The following is a 6,133-nucleotide window of genomic DNA, read 5'->3' as shown; positions in this document are numbered from 1 at the left end:
TTGACTACGCCCACCGCGGGTCGGGCGTGTCCGAGCTACACACCCACAGATCCTTCGGCGGGGGTGAGACGCACCGATGTGCTTCCGTCGTGTGCAACGGGGACAGCGATGCCACCCTGGAGCTTCCCCCTCGACCAATCAGAATTTACGCCAAGGATCGGCGCGAGAGAGGCACAGAGAGAGACGCGCGAACGCTCTCCACGTGACCGTGCAAGTCTGAAGGAGAGGCAAATAGGCGTGAAAATGTGGCGAGGGTGCGAGAGCGGATAAACGATTCCGCGGCGTCTTCTTAGGGATTCTTGGTGTCCGCACGGCAGGTATCAAGACGATATTGTAATCGATATTATCGTGTCATTAATTTAACTGTGCCTCAAGTCCGATGGCCACCCACCGTGGCTGTTCAGTTTGAAGAAGAAGGTGAAGTCACCCCCGTGCTAGTTTTATTTCCTCCGAACCGTAACTTTCTTTTATTAACATAATCCACAGTTCGTGACAATTGTTTTCTAGTCTGCTGTCGCTGAATTTGTCTCAACAACTTTTGTAATATTAGGAAAATAGACTGAGATAGAAATTCTAGATTACGAGGAAACAAATTATCCGTGAACCTCATTGGAAACATATTTCTTTCATTCAATCAAACTTCTTTCTCGATTGAAATTTCTTCTACAAGCTTAACTTTTTGAATTATTTCAACAACTTTTGCGAAGATTGAGGTGACCCGCTTTCTTTTGTATTGCACGTTTTCTCATTTTATAAATTATTACATTATCGTAGTTTTCTTTTTCTCACGTTCGCCTTGTGATTTTTGACATTGACTAATTTTAAATTGGTTAACTTTACATTTTGTTTATACATTATATTCGGATATTTATTCTTCACGGACAGATAAGTATTTATTTGTGAAGAATAAATATCCGAATATAAAATTTTTAAAGATACCCAGATATGCATTTATGATCAAAATATTTCTTATCATGGCGATGGTCGCGAGTCATTGGGATTAATTATAGCGCACATCTGATTATCTGAAAAATGTGTGACCAAAGATATGCGTATTAGTGGACATCCGTTCAGATAACATCGTGCAATGAAGTATTATATCAATAATATATACGTGTTGCGTTATCAGGTACCTAATAGTCACCTAATAGGTATCACACCCCGTTTGCGAGTAATCGGTCCCCTTATCGACTGTATCTCATATCAGTTGAACGAATATTTGGTTATCAGTGGGGTGACAACGCGCATCTAGCGCTGAGAAATATTTCTTCCAAGTTCAAACCGTTTCGTAATCGTGTAATGCTATCATGAAACACTCAAAACAAAACAGTCCCTGTATTTAAAATGAAATATTTCAAATACATTAGTTATTATTAAATAGAAGTTAATGTGAAATATGTTTACGTTTCTGAGCTATTATATTAAACATTTTATCTTATCTTGCAAGTCTGATATAATCAAAAATAAATACAAAAAATAATTTTCTTAACTTTCGCACGTTTAATATCCGTTTATTTTTCGGATAGAAATCGAAATTCAGTATTATTCAGTTCAACTTTTGATCTCTCGTCTAAAACAGGTTTCGTGTCACTTTTATTCATATTTAATAATCAATTATGCAATTTCGATGGACTTTGCACTCTTCAACCAAAGAGTATAATTATTATTTTTTTGGCTAATCTCTTGCTGTCATAGTGGTATTAGCCAAACTATTAATATGTGATCTTTAACAATTTTGTAACAGATTACTTGAGAAGGGTCCAAATCCGGGATCGAAACGTTGTAACGTGTTTTGTTTTTTAAATCAAAACATTGGCCAGTGTAGGTCGTTAAAATTAGATATCATTGGTTTTTAACTAGCGATATTAAATTTATCTGTGAGAAATTCAGTATCTGGTGGCTCGGCACACACCTATCAAGCGTCTAGCACACACACACACACACACAAACATCACGACCACATACATGCATACGTGATTATTACTTAGACTGTGATTGCATGCTTAAAATATCGGAAAGATTTTTCGGCGATGCAAAAATTGATAATAATTCGGTGAAGATGCGCAAAAGCATCCGTGTGGCAGACACTTGGGGCGTTTAACAATCGAAAAATGATGGATCACCCGAAGTCCGCCCCATGGTTCCACCACGAACACGGTGCTTGGAAGGTACATGGTTCACTCTCCTCGTTTGCTCGATGTAGCCAAATAAGAGACGAAAGAGTGTTTACTTAAGGGCCGAAGCACGTCCAGCACACTCACGGGATACTCGTTTTCACTCTCCTCTCGATACGTTTCTACGTACTCCCGTAATGTTATCGTATCAGTGTCGTGGACACACGTGCTGCTCCCTTAAACATATTTCGAAGGCTTAATAGGACACTAACTTACTTTTCCTAGACTTCCAGAAAATTGAGTGAAAATTAAAATTTTACCAAGTTCTTAAAAAGTGGGTTAAACCAATGAAATTTATTCTTCATTTTCTCAAATCCTTCTGTGAACGACAAAATGTAAGTTTAATTCCATTTATGTCTTAATTACCTTATTGCAAATTTGTTATTTTACTTATCATTATAAAAGGTCAAGAAGTTGGAAGAAGAAACGATATAAATACAGATGTCAGAAGGAATTTATGCAAATTACATTAACACTTGGCTCTTTCTTAATTTTTTATTTGTCTATTTATTTTGTATCATACTCTCACGCGTTCTTAATCTCGTAAAAGTTACACATTTGTCGGGCAATAATTTTGTATACCACTCTTGCGTTTTAAAATATCTTCCTTAATTATTTATTTTCATTGCGAAGCAATATAGAACTCTGATAATACGCGAGATTGCAACTCGTGAGTATCTTGTAATGAGTATGTCTTATAGTAGCGTCTTGTATGAGTTCTTGCACATTTATGCATTCTACGCCACTGTCGATATCAGTCAGGGTCCATGCAGGTGGCAAACATATGTATATCATATTGTGGACTCCGCCACATATACAGAGGTAACTTCCTGTCACCCTTGGCTGCCGAGCAAACATCAAACGATTTTTAACCGTCGATTATGCCCCGTCACGATAAGCGAGAATTCTCCACCATATCGTTATTTGAGAGTGAAAAGTCTTTCACCCGAAGATGACTCCGAAAACAAATTTGTGGGATCATATCTTGAAAAAATATTGCCGATAATTGGGAAATAATATTACATAAGTAATGCAAACAAGCCACGATCTTATTATCGATCGTATGCTCGCGCTATTGACTCTAGCAGTTAAAAATTGCTAGACACTGTCGCTGGAAGTATCTAGAGGTATTTTTCGAAATAATAAACTAGGAATGTTTCACGTAAGATACATTTGAAAAGAATTAATATCGACATACAGAAATGTTCGCGTAAGCGGCAATGATGTTCCTATTAAGCCGACAAATTGAAACACTTTGAACGTTGAACACGCCACGCAATTGTACAGAGTCGAGATCTGTTCTCTCTCGTTTGGTAATGCTGATTGGCGGACTATTAGATTTCGTGACTTTTTCGATAATCAAGAATTCAGGACAAATTAGCGGGTGTAAGTACAGGTGCGAGAGAGAGAGAGAGAGAAGAGTGTACCGTGTGCTATTGCGTCTCTCTTTGCCAAAAAAATTAACAATTTGATAATGTTTGATTCGCACGTCACCCTTCTTATCCGAAGGATAAGATTGCTGTTTCGATTAGTTATCGTCGGCCGCTGATAAGTCCTAATTGATGTCGCGCATTCGCTTATCGCGAATCTATATTTATGTAAATATCGTTAATGGAGCCGTATCGATCGTCTGGTTTCGATCCCGTTTATCTGACTAATTTCAATTCTTTGCTCGCTTTTATGTCACTCAACTAAAACTTACACCAGATTTTATGAAACTAGATGACAGGTTTTCTCCTTTCTAGTCCTGCGGCAAAGATAAAATAGTTTTATTAATCTGATGAAATATAAAAGTGATCATAGCGCGAAAAAGTTCTTTAATACAATTTTGCAATTGCGGGACATATCGCTGTACTTGTTGTTTCCTATTTGTTGCGAGTCTATCGAATGTCCGTATAAATGAAAAAGAAATGAAAGATTAATTACTATCTGTCTTTCCGTGATTATATTTCATTAGACAGCTTTGCTATATTTGTTGCGGAAAATTTGAAGTTGCTCTGATTCCTTATCAAACTTTAATTCGATATTGTTTAACGATAGAATGGTAATTATCGATACATCTGTTGTTGATAACGTGTGCATGATAATCTCGTAAAGTGTCATACTCCGATCTCTCAATATTATATATAAAATATTGCGAGCAATTAAATTTTATATTCATCCGTATGCCTATTTTGTTACGTCTAATTAGCACGATTAAGTAAAGCAACGCTACGTACGTACATTTAATACGTACTGATAACACACAGATGAATCATTGTAGGTATATTTGTCAGATGGATTACACATGGTGATTTTATTGGTATAAATAAGTTAATGAAATGGCCATTTTATTACTGCGATAAATAAGCCATCATCGTCATTAACTACGTCGCTCCACTTTAGATTAACGGGTGATAATAGCAAATGAAACCATATAATCGATTTATAAGTTTTCCATTAAAGCTACGTGCGAAGTATTATCGCATCTTGATATATTTCATTATCCCCTTTATCAGCCTGGGTGTACAACTCGCGCTCTCGTAGTACACAATTTGTTCAGTACTATTTAATTAACGAAAATCATTAGTTTCCTTTACACGGAAATTCTTTTATCATTCTCGCTTTATCGCTCCGCCTAGAACTTTTTATCCGTTCCTTTATCGCCTCGTTACACCGACTGGTATTGCCGTACACAATACAAGTGTGCGGATAAAAGAAAAATTTGCCTAACGTATTTTTAGCACTCTCTAATCCTTATCGTACAGCTTCTCATCTGACATTTACGTAACAAGACTTTATAGATGTCTCGCTCGTTCCTGGCTATCATTTTAAATGCGGAAATTAATCGCGCGATTTCAATAATCAGTTCGGACGATAAGTTTTTCACGACGTCGCGCCGTCGTGCTCAGGACAATTACGCGAGTTCCGTTCCGGAGGGTGCAATTATGCCGTTTAACGAATATCATGGCGTCTTTCGACTCGATGGCCCACCCTCCCCACATCCGGCGTTTGACCTCCTCTCCGGTCCCTACCCACGCCTTACGTACTCCACCAGGGAAGTCCTATTCCGTAATTAGAATCTCCCAGCCCCCTAGGAGGCCTCGCGACCGACTTCGCCCCCTCACCGGCCATTACTTTTAATGGCGTTGTTAATGAAACTAGGTGTCGCCAAATTAACCTCTCATTCCAGCTGTGCTCAACCGTGAATGAAAGCGCTGCTCGGAAAGGTGTAATTAAATTTCTCTAATTATATCGCCGTATGATTATCGCCGATAATAGACTACTTGCCTCACGGATCATTTTTGATAGACTTTTGATTATAAATTTGCAGAATGTGAGAGAAGACTTTCAAGATCCGGAAGCAATATTTCTTGAGGTTCTTATCCAAATTGTTAATATCGATATATTGTGTATAAGCACAAGGGAGCGTAAAATATATAACAATGAAAATAATAAACACTATACCATATTGTTAAAGTGAAACAAACAACGATTATATTTTCATTGAGCTCGTGTGGACAGGTCTTGATTTCAAATTTATGTTACAAACATACGAGCATTTGATTGAATGCTTTAGTATAATAATTGTCGAGAATTCGCTAAAGAATATAGTTGATAAAAATAGGATTTTAATCATTGGAAAATGTTACACTCCCCCTCACAATTCCTACCGCGTTGTAATACCACAGATCCGCGAAAACATGAGTTTCGTAATTGGAGGAAAACCTATCTGGTTTCGAAATGGTTTTCTTCAACTACTTAGATTCTTCCAGACTTCATCTCTCGAGATTGCGCTTGAATTCAAGAGAGAGATGTTTACACCGGCAAAGTTTTACTGCACTTTTCGTCCTCTTGAGAGATACGGGACCGTATTAAAAAGTACAAACATATTCGCGCGATGCGGCGAACACGGTGAACAGTTCGAGAGGAAGTTGGCCTTGTGGCTACGCGTTCGATCGCGGCCCGAAGGAGAATAC

This window comes from Vollenhovia emeryi, unplaced genomic scaffold (genome assembly GCF_000949405.1).
Source record: "Vollenhovia emeryi isolate VEMERY1.0 unplaced genomic scaffold, V.emery_V1.0 DF939155.1, whole genome shotgun sequence".
Lineage (NCBI taxonomy): Eukaryota > Metazoa > Arthropoda > Insecta > Hymenoptera > Formicidae > Vollenhovia > Vollenhovia emeryi.
This window is presented reverse-complemented; position numbering follows the sequence as displayed.